Source organism: Camponotus vicinus, unplaced genomic scaffold (assembly GCF_025532165.1).
Source record: "Camponotus vicinus isolate PSW18456_S1 unplaced genomic scaffold, iyCamVici1.0 SCAF_12, whole genome shotgun sequence".
In the NCBI taxonomy this organism is placed as follows: domain Eukaryota; kingdom Metazoa; phylum Arthropoda; class Insecta; order Hymenoptera; family Formicidae; genus Camponotus; species Camponotus vicinus.
This window is the reverse complement of record NW_028141948.1, coordinates 7,080,502-7,095,379: the sequence shown is the minus strand read 5'-3', so window position 1 is coordinate 7,095,379 and position 14,878 is coordinate 7,080,502. Positions and strand designations below refer to the sequence as shown.

Below are 14,878 nucleotides of genomic sequence, written 5' to 3'. Positions count from 1 at the left end.
TTGGAACAATAATTTTGGATTAAAATTATTTACAGGTAATTTAATCTTATTTTACTTTCAGTTGCTTCGAGGTATCAATTAGAAAATCTTCTCTTATTAAGTAAGTTGTATTGAAAATAGCGATATTTAAATGCATAATTCATGTAAAACTTTAATGAAATGGTAAAATAGCTTACACGCTCAAACGCCATACATGCCGTGCGCACGCCGCCCCTGATTCAAGCGCTTAATCTAAAGCGCTTATTCGTTAGTTTAAAGTTGCTCTCATTTAAAAAGTAATGCTCAGACGCAATTTTCCCAAAGGAAAAAATTGTTTTGGTACGAACAATCACGCTGTGCATTCCACATGCGCGAATTTTGGTACACCCTGTATAATATATTATATGTGCAATTATATATTATATATTATAATGCAATTATATATTATATATAACATATATTATAAGCGTAATAGTAGGTGATATTTTTTGCAATGTCACTTTCAAATCGAGATCTTTAATATCTTTTATACTGCCTCTTCTTCATATTAATTTTAGTTTCAAAGTTATTTAATAATAATAATTTTATGAATATTTCTTACTATATTTAACATACAATAGAATGTGTGCAAACAAAAAAGAGAGAAAAATTTATTTCTCGTTGACATTAGTAAGCATGACGTAAAGATCGCAATTTTCCATGACATTGGGAAATGCATATTTCTTTTTCTTATTAAAATTCTTTTTCTTAATAAATTAATTTGGTTCGAAATTTATTTGTACAATGATCGATTTCTAAGACACTAATAATATGAAAATAATAAAGGAAACGCTTTTGTACTTTTGTGCAAGTTGTAAAATAAATTTCAAGTACGTTCTATATTACATTCTTAACTGTACTCTAATTTTTTATAAAATTTTATTTGTTTGACAAGTTTTTTACTTTTCTATCAAATGCACTGATTGTCTTTTCAGCAGGATTATTATATCGTGTACAGGAATATATTTTAACAGTTAATAAAAACTTTAATGCTTGTATGTGATGATTATAACACTTATCATTTATATTAAACCATCCAGCATGCACTTTATTCGTTGCATACATACCCTCATTCACAATCTTCTCAAGGACCTGTGTGGATGCCCAATAATGTTGCCACATACGATTAAAACTCATCAATTGTGTTTTGATGACATCGATAAAGAGGCTTGTTGGTCGTGCTAATTTCGTAACTGTTGGAGCATTCTCATCTTTTTTTTTTTTTTTTGGTGACTCAGAGGAAATGCTTTATGCATACCCTCGCTCCTGGGAGAGAGACGAGGGTTATGCGGGACTCCCGGCTGTAAAACGCCGGTTTACCCGCTAAAACTTCTGAGGTGGCCTTCCGCGCGAATGGAGGGGCAGGCAGGGACCCGAAACTCGCAGATGCATTACATCGGCATTCCTGGCTGTGGTTCCCCTCCGCGCTTACGACCCGGCGGCTTGATTATTGCCGCCTGGTCTCTTTCCCGGGAAGGGCGATTGTTGCCCTCCCCTCCTTCCTTGCTGTGGGCAGACGGGGCCACGCCGTCCACCTACCTTCCTCGTGAATCTGCTTGGTCACCTTGGGCCTCCGCCCGCGGTGACCAGGTCCAGAGGGAATCGCAGCAGGACCGCCCCAAAGATGCGGGCGACCCCGTGGGCTATCCTAGGGGGAGGGGTCTCGGTCCCTTCCTGTTATGCTCTCCCTGCTATAGAGCTTGAGGAAGCCTTATGCTCCCTCAACTCTCGCGATCGCGAATTGCGGTGGGGGGAAGGAGAGCTAAGCTCCCTCCTCTCCACATGCCTTCCCATTCGACCGAAGGGGAAGAGTGAGATATGATTTGGGGAGGGGGCGCTTAATGGGGGGAGAATGTATATGTATACGTCCCCCCAGCCGCGAATACCCTCCCCTCAATCTCATCTCCCTGCAGTGGGAGAGTGTGTCCCCCTTCCGACTCTCCTTGGACGCAATCGCATCCGGAAGGGTGAGGGAGGGGAAGACTGATCATCCTCCCCTAACCACTCCTCATTGCCACTGCTGGGCGCTGCCACTGCCGCTGCTGCTGCAGCGGCTGCAGTTGCCGCCGCCTCTTTGCGTCGGATCCGTTCGGCCGTCTCCTTTTGCAGCATCACTGCTTCGCAAAAGGAGACGGCCGCCTTCCATTCATCCTCGCCGCCGGCTATGCGTGCAACCATGATCGGCAGCGAGAGATCTCCCCCACCTTCGCAGTGAGTTCGCTGCGCTCCGCACACCACGCCGGACACTCGGCGAGCGTGTGTTGCGCGGAGTCACAGTCCGCCCCACAGTGATGACACGCTGTGGTCGGTTCTCGGTTTATGCGACACAAGTACTACCCGAAGCACCTGTGCCCCGTGAGCACCTGCGTCAATCGGAACGTGACCTCCCCCTGGGCCCTGTCCATCCATTCAGATAGACAGGGCCGGATGGCCCCGACGGTCCGTCGGCCCGCAGTTTGTGGGTCAGAGAGGTGGGCATCTCACCTCTCCAATATCGACCGCCGGACGTGGATTCGGATGGCCCGTCTCGCCCCTGAGCTCCCACTCGCGTCGCACAGTGAGTCTAGAAGCTCCTTTTGTGATTAAAATTCGAGCCGTGCGCCAATTCTTAACGGATTTTCATTATTTTTTTTAATTTTTCGGAAATTGAATAAGCTATACAAATATTCTGCGCCAATTTTGATTTCGTTCTAAATTCAAAATGGTGGATCCCATAAAGTGGGCATAAAATGCCAAAACTGTATGAATGCGAGTAAATTTGTAACAAACCGTGCATGTATTTACGAAAAAATATTATTATGTGTTGTATAGTCGATAATGATGAATCTGCAGTTTAAGTAAAAGAAAATGGCGGATCCAAGATGGCGGAAAACTTAATAAATATACTTCGTAATATGAATGCTAATAAGTTCATTATATCTTGAAACATTACGTAAGACTCTTTACTAATATCAAGATATTCATCATGAAGAGGGAGATTTTTTTAGACTGTACGTACATATATATATTTTAAAATTGTCTTTTGTTTTTAATATGTTTTACATTTTTTCGATTTTTTATTTTTTTCGATTTTTTAAAATTTATTTTAAAGGATCAACAAATTAATTTACATTTAGTTTAATAGCAACTGTAATACATCTTCGTCTAATTCTACGGTAGTTTTTCGAGAATTACTTCTAAGACTAGTTATATACGGATCTGATGTGTAAAGTAATGTATGAAAGACATCTTTATTTGCGGCAAACCTGGAACATTTCCTAGCATGATGTAATCTGAACTTCTTGTAGTCTTTATTTCTTGATTCCTGTGCATCTTCGGATAACTGTCCAAGTGGTAAAATGGCATTGTAACGAATTATATCCTCTCCATGAATTAATACTTTATGTACGGATCATGGCATATGATACCATTCATATTTAGTTACGTACAACTCTTTAGTCGAAGCAAGTTGAGGCAGACGGTGTATTTGTTAATACTTGTACCACCTTTCCATCTACCATTGTTACTTTAAAGAATCAACGTGTGTTATATGCACGCATTTGTTTGTGTACGCTTGTATACACGCAATAACTTCGACTACTGACTGCTAGTGTGTTGTATACCGAAAAGCTTCGACTGAAGTTGATTCATAGTTAGACTGACTTCTAGTGTGTTGTATGTATGCATTTGTTTGTATACGCTTGTATACACGCAATAACTTCGACTACTGACTGCTAGTGTGTTGTATACTCTTTAAAATCATTTTATCGACGCACACATAACACTATGGCATCTTTCAAAATCATTAAACGTAATATCTGTCTTGCCTTAATAGAACACGGCAAACATTTTTCTACAACCGAAAGATATATCAAGGAAAATTTCGATCTCTCTGAAAACGAGCTGGTGTGTGTGCTTAATATGGTACGGAAGAATTTGCTTCCCGAATTTCAAAAACGTTGGAATCAGGCTTATAGGAAAAAGGAACGATTTCTGCAAAAGAATGCCAACTGGTTGAACAGTGAATATTCCGTGAATTTGTATACATCCGATGAACCTTCTACATCTGGAAAGAAAGTAGGGAGACCATGCAAGGCTTTCAAAGAATCGTCCGAAGTAACACAAAAACAAAAAGCTATAAAATTATTCCGTGATTCAGGACTTGATCATATCTATCACTCATATATTCGAGGACTGCGTTCAATTGGTGAGGAAAAAGAATCAGAAATTATTCAAGAGTTACGATCTGTATCACCAGAGGTAAAAGAAATGATGCACCAACAGAACTAAAGATCATACTCCTATAGTTTCGTTTACTAATGAGGAAGCTTTGGCTATGTTTGTTGATTTAGATTTAACAAGAAATCAATATGTGCACCTCAGAAAATGCTTAATAGAAAAGGGATGTAGATTATTGCCATCTTACAAACAAATAGGTCAAGCGAAAGAGGAATGCTACCCGGATAAATCAAATATTAAAATAACCGATACTAGCGCGAAGGTAAATCTGCAGTCCCTTCTAAATCATACTACCAATCGATTGTTGATGATAAATTCGCTTCAAACGATAAATCCACGAAACTTAGTTTTATACAGTAAGTGGGGTTGTGATGGTTCATCCGGACAATCTGAATATAAACAAATACTTTCCGGAGAGAGTGAGTTAATTTCTGATGCCAATTTGTTACTATCATCTTTGGTTCCCATAAGACTAATTAATGAGGACACAAATGATGTTATTTGGCAAAATCCGACCCCTTCTTCCGTTCGATTTTGTCGACCTATTTCAATAGAATTTTCGAAAGAGACACCAGAAAAAACAAACAATCTTGTCAATGACATTGAAGCACAGATACGTGTACTTGCACCCACCTCAGCTATAATTGGAGAGAAAACAGTGACGATAAAACATGAATTGTTCTTAACAATGGTAGATGGAAAGGTGGTACAAGTATTAACAAATACACCGTCTGCCTCAACTTGCAATGTATGTCGCGCCAAACCATCAGAAATGAACGATTTAAATCGCATAACGTGAAAAGTTGCAAATGAAGAAACCTACAGATTTGGATTTTCCACGTTACATGCGTGGATTTATGGAGTTGGTTTTACATATATCGTATAACTTGTCCTTCAAAAAATGGTATGCAACCACTGATGTACACAAAAAGGAGAAAGAAACTAAAAAGCGATATATACAAAAACGTTTTCGAAATGAACTAGGTTTAATAATTGATAAACCACGCCAAGTTAGTGGAAATAGCAATGATGGCAATACTGCACGTAGGTTTTTTGACAATGAAGCTTGCACTGCTGACATTACAGGAATTGATGAAGAACTAATAAGACGATTCCATGTTATATTGCAAGCTGTCATCTGGAATACAAATAAATCCTCAAAAGTTTGGAGAATATGCTTATAAAACAGCAGAGTTGTACATAACTAAATATGAATGGTATCATATGCCATGATCCGTACATAAAGTATTAATTCATGGAGAGGATATAATTCGTTACAATGCCATTTTACCACTTGGACAGTTATCCGAAGATGCACAGGAATCAAGAAATAAAGACTACAAGAAGTTCAGATTACATCATGCTAGGAAACGTTCCAGGTTTGCCGCAAATGAAGATGTCTTTCATACATTACTTTACACATCAGATTCGTATATAACCAGTCTTAGAAGTAATTCTCGAAAAACTACCGTAGAATTAGACGAAGATGTATTACAGTTGCTATTAAACTAAATGTAAATTAATTTGTTGATCCTTTAAAATAAATTTTAAAAAATCTAAAAAAATAAAAAATCGAAAAAATTGAAAAAAATGTAAAACATTAAAAACAAAAGACAATTTTAAAATATATATATGTACGTACAGTCTAAAAAAATCTCCCTCTTCATGATGAATATCTTGATATTAGTAAAGGATCTTACGTAATGTTTCAAGATATAATGAACTTATTAGCATTCATATTACAAAGTATATTTATTAAGTTTTCCGCCATCTTGGATCCGCCATCTTGGATCCGCCATTTTCTTTTACTTAAACTGCAGATTCGTCATTATCGACTATACAACACATAATAATATTTTTTCGTAAATACATGCACGGTTTGTTACAAATTTACTCGCATTCGTACAGTTTTGGCATTTTATGCCCACTTTATGGGATCCGCCATTTTGAATTTAGAACGAAATCAAAATTGGCGCAGAATATTTGTATAGCTTATTCAATTTCCGAAAAATTTAAAAAAAAATAATGAAAATCCGTTAAGAATTGGCGCACGGCTCGAATTTTAATCACAAAAGGAGCTTCTAGACCCACTGTGCGCCGGTACACCTCGGCGTACATTGCGGCGAGGAACTCAAAGGGCGGCCAACCCGCGATGACCGTTGCCGCAGCGTGCGACACGGTCTTGTAGGCCCTGATTACTCGGGCGGCCATGCTGCGCTGAATGCGTCGCATTCTTCGCACGCTGCATGACCGCCAGATCAGGAGCCCACACGGGTGTGCCGTACAATGCCACCGAATTCACGGTGGCTACGTACATGCGACGCACCCTGCCATACGGACCCCCAAGGTTAGGAAGGAGCCGACATAAAGCCGTCGCCACTCTTCCCACCCTGGGGGCGAGGGCATCAAAATGATGCCCAAAAGTCCACTTGCCATCCAACAGGAGACCGAGGTACGTAATTCGGTCTCCCACCAGGGTGGAGGTCCCACCGACCCGGATATGAGTCTCCGGCGGCACACCTGAGACACGACTATAAAAGTACATTGCCTCCATCTTGTGCGCCGCCACCTTAAGACCCACATCCGTGATCCCCTTGACCACGCGCGCCACCGCTGCTTCTGCCCTGGCCGCTGTGTCCCCCCAATTATCCCCCGCGGCCACCACAAGCGTATCATCTGCATAGCAGATCGCTTGGCAACCGCGAGGGAGAGGCAGGCAAAGTATGCTGTCATACGCGAGGTCCCACAGGAGGGGTCCCAAAACGGACCCCTGTGAAACCCCGCACCGGATACTCCGTCTATGACGGTTCCCGTTTTGGCCGATATATTCCAAGTCCCGGTTACGGAAGTACTCCCTGATGATCCCCACGAGGTAGCAGGGGACCCCGCGATTGCGCAGGGCCTCCCCCACTCTATCCCAGGGCAAGGTGTTAAAAGCATTCGCTATGTCTAGCGATATTGCCATACCCACCCCGCCCTCCGCAGTAGCGGCCTCCGCGTGTGATCGCGTCAACGGTAGATCTCGCCTCGTGGAAGCCGTACTGCTCCTTGTGGAGGTCTCCGTGCCGAGACAAGTGCTGGACGAGGCGGTTTGCGAAAATCCTCTCGAAGAGTTTCCCTACCTCGTCCAACAAGTATATCCTGCCTTAGGAAGAAGGACCAGCTTTGCCCTCTTCCACAGTTGGGGGAACGCTCCCTGCCTGAGACACTTGGTAAACAAACGCCCCATGCAGTCTCCCAGGGAGTCCAGGGAACGGACCCATATGCGACCCGGAATGCCGTCCGGACCGAGGGCCTTAGAAGCATTCTCATCTGCGTTGAGATATTCATGATATTCAATATATTTTTCGTTTGGTGTCGCGTCTTCCATTGGCGTTTTCAACATTGTTGCACGATAATTTTGACAATTATTTCTTTCGATACATTGTCGAGCCACATATCCTGCAAAAAATGTTCGCATTTTCATCATAATTACTAAGTTTACTTACATTTTTTGTATCTAAATCACATTCTTCAAGAATGTCTGCATGTTTATTAAATAAATTTTTATCGAGGTAACATCATCATCATCATCATCATCATCAACATCATCATCAATGATAGCAACATTATTTTTACTCATACGATTTTCAACCATTTTATAAGCTGATTTGGTTTATTATTGAGAGCCTCATTTTTAGGACATTGCACATTGTCTTTATCACTTGTTTGAATGTAACCTGTAGAAATTATATGTCTGAATGACAATCGAACCATTCTTGCGGTTGGATTAGGATTAAATCCTCCACGTTGCCGAATTTTTGAAACCAAATGTTCTACTGTGTCTTGATTGCATAAACCTGTTGCAAGTTCAAATCCTTCATTTTTTCTTGCAAGTTCCTTATATAGAGAAAGAATTGCTTGTAATGACAAAACCTTTAAAACAAGGAACTTGACTTATTCTATTAGGAAACTTGGACTATCCTAAAGACCATTGCATAAAGTTTGATAATAAATGTCAGGATTTTTTCTTGGCAATGGTCGTTTTCCACCAAATGTGACATTAATACTATACGAATTACAAGCATCAATTACATTGTTCATACCCTCTGCAAAATCAGCTGTTGCTTTCCAAGTATTTGAATCTAATTCTTTTTCGTCATCAGCTATTTTAATTGCAGCTGCGAATGTATGGCTAAATAATTGAAATGCTCTTTTCACATTCATCGTTTCAAAACAATTCGGACGAATGTGTGCTTGTGTGGTACAATAAATATGGTACAATAAATTTGAGCCTCTTTTTGTTGCATTATCGATGCACCAGGTCTTTATAAAATCATAATATGATGCAATTATTTCTCCTTTGCAATATATCTTGTCATACGTTCTAAGGAAACTCGCTAGTTTTTTTATTAAATGCGGAAAATCATATGAAGCATGATATCTTTTATTATTGTGCATGAAATACAATTCTTGGACATCAACGCCTAATTGACTATAAGTGGCTTGATTATTTGTACCTTGATCACATGTTACTAGTTTCACGTTTCAGCACCCGTTTTAATCAATTTATCCAGACGCATCTTGACTAAGCAAACTACTTCATGTGATCTCATACATGCCTGGAAAAAATACGCCAATGGTTGTCGCCACGGATGATGTTCAAACTATCAAGGCAAAAGACAAAGACGCATTTGGTTCTTTCTGCTTTTCTATCCAGAGATTCTAAATCAACAAGACCTTCTATCTGGTCCATTTTTGAGGAATATTCTTCAAAGCTTTTTATAAACATCTCATCCCATTTTAAGGCACACACTTTTTCTTCTTCAGAGATTTGTGCAATTTCTTCTTTTAATTTTTTAAATATAACATCACAAAATCCTGGTTTTATATTGTATTCTTCTATCCATATTCTAATTGTTCTCTGTCCAGGAAAATTGCAATCTGCTTTCTTTAAACGGCAAAATGCTGAGGCTGAATAATAATATAATTGCTTGGAAAGGATTTTCTCTTCTTCAGTGTATCGTGTACGTGGCATATGCATTTGTAAATTTATCATGGTTTTTGCCACAAGATGTAATTTTTGTTCATTTATTAAATTCTTTAGTATTTCTTTTTTCTGTTTTTTTTGTTTGATTCTTTACATCTTTGTGCCATACATCGCAATTGAGTCTCCAGAAAAGATAGGGATGTATGTGGGAGGAGGTCAGACGTGTATATACGCCCATTTGGTCAACAGAATTCATCCGTGGCAACGGCATCGACGCATATCCTGTGAAGAGAGCATTCACACACTTTTCAGCCCAACGAATAATTGCTAGAAAACAATATTCGTGAACTAGAAAAATATGTGAGGTGCAAGTGGCTGGATCGAGAATCGAACCCGAGTTTTTCGCTTTCCGGGCAACTGCTCTAGACCATTGAGCTATCCAGCCTTCACACCTAATGCCGCTTTTCAACACAGTGATATGCGACTCCAGAGCGATGTTGGTATCTTGCTTAATGGATGCAATGCCGATTGCCATGGAGAATCCTTGAAAAGGTCGCTCGCTGACCAAATAAGTGCCGGTGGAGGTATTCGCGTGCACTGCATGCTGGCTTCCGACTGGCCTTCCGTAAGAAACGCCACCGACGAACACAACGCCATAAAGTGACCACATCCCTCAAGATCCCCCTAATAAGTACTAATATCCCCACTGTGCCGATAACAGTGGTGGATGGACCCTAAATAGAACCGACATTTTAAGCGCTTTATTTTTTGACGTAAATTGACATTCTCTATTTTCAATGTTCTTATTATTATTTTTGAATTGCTTTTTTCATTATTATTTATTTCATTATTATTTATACAGGGTGGACCATTTTAACCTTTAATGGAGAATAACTCGAAAACCAAGCCCGGGAGAGAAAAATGTTTCAGACAAAAGTTGTTTGGTTTCGAGGGGGCCATAAGATGGTATCATTGGTTTGACCTTGAAGAGTTATTTGAAGGTCACATGAAGGTCACCTTCAATTTCTTAAATGGAACCTACTATTTGTCATTGCATATTCTTGTAGCTTATCTCGAGAGCTTTCCAAAACACTTAAGTACCTTTTCGTTAAGTACTTTTTGAGTTATGAGGCTTGAAATAATTTCTTAATTTTACATAAACCGTAAAATATCTTGTAAAATATTCATTTTTCGATTATCTTACCTTAATACTTTTACGTACAAAATAATGAGAGGAATCAACTGGTGTAAAGAAAACACATAGTTGTTTTTAAGAAAAAATATGGAATTGTTAATTGCAAATTACATATTTTTTGTAATAAAGTATTTCTTCATTCAGTACTTTTCGAGTTATGAGGCTTGAAATAATTTGTTAATTTTACATAAACCATAAAATATCTAGTAAAATATTCATTTTTCGATTATCTTACCTTAATACTTTTATGTACAAAATGATGAGAGGAATTAATTGGTGTAAAGAAAAAACAATTGGATTAACATTATACAAAATTTCATGTTTTACAGTAAGTTGAACATGAAATTTTTTATAATGTTAATCAATTATGTTTTCTCTCAAATATGCACAATATGAAATGTGTTTGCAATATCTCTTCGAAAATGTTTATAATGTCCAACTTATGTATGTTTTCAATGTTTTTATGTACAGTTTCATTCGAAATATTGTACAACAATGTTTGAATTATAATTAATAATTTAAAAAAACAAATTTGTTATTTTTTAATATATATGTACATATATTTTTTAATATGTAATTTGATTATATATTTTTATTATAAAACAATTAAAGAAAAATTAAGGCTATAAAGTAAAATTAATTACATTATAAAATATAGTAATTGCTATAAAAAAAAAGAAGTTGATATTGCTAGAATTCAAATTCATTGACGCAGTTACAAAAGTTTAATGCACGCACGTCTTGCAATTAGTCTGCACAACCACATCAATTCGCTCAACTTAATTGCTAAATTTATTTAACGTATTGCTGGGCGGACGCTCAATTTTAAAAATTTTTGTAAATTTTTCAGAAACTAAGACCTATGTACTTAAATCCTTTTACAGTTTCCACAAACTGTATTCTCTCTCCTCTTCGAGTGAAATATGATACATTTTATTTGACAGTTCTCTTCTTCTTGTTAGTAATTATTAATATAATAAATGTACATACAGGATGTTCATTTTAAACTTTTCACTCGCTTTTTTCATTGATTATTTTCTGCGAAAAATGCCAAAAGACGTTAATTTTGTTTTCGAGGGGATCATTTAAGTACATTAAATGCAACGAAATTTTTTCATCCCTTTCGTCGTGATAGCTACCCCTTCGAAAATCTTAAATGGCAATAGGGGTCAAATGATATATTATTTTAAAGGTCTTTGGATTCTCTATACAACTCTTTTTCTTTTTTTTATTTAAGTGAAATTTTTCAAGAAATCGCTTGGAAGATTTGTGTCAAAAAAATTTTACATACAAAGATATAATTTGAAGTAGAATTTATTTATGGTAATTATGCATAAAAAGGGCCCACCTTCGCACAAATGTGTTATTGACGTATGTTGTGAAGATGATATCCCTGATTAACATTCTGAAGGTTTTAGCCGGCGGTCGTTCTTTATTCAAAAGTTATTAACAAATAAATGTGAGAAATATTGACATAAAGATTCTACTTTATTTGTTCACCGATTTGCTTTATTTTCAAATATGTTATAGGGGAGATTTTCCCGAGTAATTTCGTATATATATATATATATATATATATATATATAAGGGTCGGACTCAAATAGTTTTGGAGATATAGGCTGAAAAAGGATAAAAATAATAAATACAAAAATAAGGTAAACCTTCGGAAAACCTACTTATATAAAATAATGGATAAGAATACCCAATTTCTACGTATTTTTACCTCTTGAACACGAATATGAAACTTAAAAATAGCGGTCGAACTCGCAAGTCGAAGGAAAACGCAAAAGAAGGTAAATTAAAGGTAGTGGCCTTCACTTGGACACAGTACAATTGGACACGTTGCAAATGGACACATTACAAATGGACACAAAACTTTGCACACGGTTCAATTGGGCACCGTTCAGTTGCGCATCATTTAATTTCACACCGTTCATTTGGACACAGAAATATACGCACTGTTTATATGCACACCGTTCGTTTGCACACCGTTCAGTTGCGCATTGTTCGTTTGTACACCGTTTATTTGTACACAGAAAGATGCGCACCGTTTATTTGCACACCGTTCATTTGCACACCTTTCAGTTGCGCACCGTTCGTTTGCACACCGTTTGTTTGCACACCGTTCGTTTGCACACCGTTCAGTTGTACACCGCTCAGTTGCACACCGTTTACTTGGATATGTTACAGAGGCGAATAGTTGACTTGAAAAAATATAAGCTATCTTATTGTGCTTTATAATTGTAAATATTTAAGTGTTTGTAGCATGGGCGCAAATGGGGAGGGAAGTATGAGGGGATTTTTGTTGCATAATTTATTTTTTAGAATTTATTGCATAAATCTTCGCCTTACTAAATGCTTGATGAGTCTACATTATACTAAAAATGATAGATACTGAAAAGATTAGCGAGGCCCCTACGCAAGGGAGAGTGTATTATGAATCGCAAATGAAAGCGTCCTAAAAGGACGCGTAAAAGTTTCGTTTCTAATCTTGTCGGTATTTTTAGTATATATATTTGTTTTTATAGTAGACTTTATGAAAGACGGGGGGAGGGACGGAGCACGCCCCTTCCCGCCTGCTCCCACAAACATTTAAATATTTACAATTATAAAACACAATAAGATAGCTGATTATATTTTTCAAGTCAACTGTTTGCTTCTGTAACATATCCAAGTAAACGGTGTACAAATGAACGGTGTGCAAACGAACGGTGTGCAAATAAACGATGCGCATCTTTCTGTGTACAAATGATCGGTGTGCAAACGAACGGTGCGCAACTGAACGGTGTGCAAACGAACGGTGTGCAAATAAACGGTGCGCATCTTTCTGTGTACAAATGAACGGTGTGCAAACGAACGGTATGCAAATGAACGGTGTGCAAATAAACGGTGCGCATCTTCCTGTGTACAAATGAACGGTGTGCAAACGAACGGTGCGTAACTGAACGGTGTGCAAACGAACGGTGTGCAACTGAACGGTGTGCAAATAAACAGTGCGTATATTTCTGTGTCCAAATAAACGGTGTGAAATTGAACGGTGCGCAACTGAATGGTGCCCAATTGAACTGTGTGCAAAGTTTTGTGTCCATTTGTAATGTATCCATTTGCAACGTGTCCATTTGTACTGTGTCCAAATGCACCGCCTCCAATTAAAAGTAAATAAAAAAAGGTAAACAATTTAAATTTATATAGAATTTAATACAATTTAATACAATTAAAAAATATCACAAATGTATGTGTACACACACATACACACGCACACACGCGCGGGTGTGTAAGGGAGGCCTTCGGCCCCCTCTCCCGCAACCACCCCGCCGGTAGGGGACGCATTGCGAAGAGTTCAATCACAATGGATTGTAACGATGCAGCCCCCGAATGCATCGTTTCCCGGCGAACACCGGCCGGAAGCTACCGCCCGACGAACATCGGTCGGGCAATAGCAGAGGCGCTGTGCGCCCATTTTTAATTACGTAGAGAACAACCAGGCAGGGACTCTCAATTATTGAGACACTGCCGTCGGGAGCCGTTACCGGCGGCTGAGAACCCGCGTTCGGCACCCCGAACTCCCCCGGGTGGATCCGAACCGTTCCGATTTTTACCGCCGCTCGGTGGGGGTAATTACCGAATACGCCGGCGCGGGTAATTAGCCAAGTATAAAACGGGCTCTCGACGGCACAACCAGGCAGATCCTTGCGATCCTCTCAAGCCGCCGAGCTAGTCAGAAGGCAAGCAAAGCAGTCTAGAGAAATCCTTGCGATAGTAACGAGGCCAGAAGGTAGTGTGAACGCTGCCTCTGCCGATCGATATCGGTGCCTGTGAAATCGCCTCCGAACCGAGATCCTCATCAGGCATCGCGCCTTCACGGGGTGGAACGAGAGCCGCCTCCGACGCTCGCTAGCGTCGCGACGCCTTCCGAAAAACCCGAAAATCCATCCGGGGAAATTTAAGGCAAATCCGAATATCGGACCGAATTTAAAGCCGAACAGCTGAGCGATATGAACCGCGCCAAAGAAACGCGACAAAAACGCGCCCGACGAGCCGCAAGAACGCGATAACGCACCGATACTAGGAAACGGGCGAGTACATCGCGCCCGGTATTAATTTATACATTTGTACACGCGCACACACACACACACACACACACACAACACCTTTGTACATTAACATTTATACGCGCGCATACACACACACACACAACACTCTTGTACATATACATTTATGCACGCGCATACACACACACACACACAACACATTTGTACATATACACCAGAAACAATAAATACATTATTTCACATACACATCCACGTCACCGAATTATTGATTCCGCCACCTGGATCCAACGGCTATCCGTATAATTCAGATTACGCGGTACACGAAAAACCGTACGTTACAGGATATATGCTGTAAGTTGTAAAGCGAGGTCCATCTTGCCTACCGGCGAGGTGGTTGCGGGAGGGGGGGCCGAAGGCCCCCCTTGT

General features: G+C 39.3%; 1 pseudogene; it reads right to left on the bottom strand.

Moving 5' to 3' along the window:
- Positions 1 to 897: 897 nt before the first annotated feature.
- On the bottom strand, positions 898 to 7,992 carry LOC145962803 (uncharacterized; annotated as a pseudogene).
- Between the last annotated feature and the right edge of the window lie 6,886 nt (positions 7,993 to 14,878).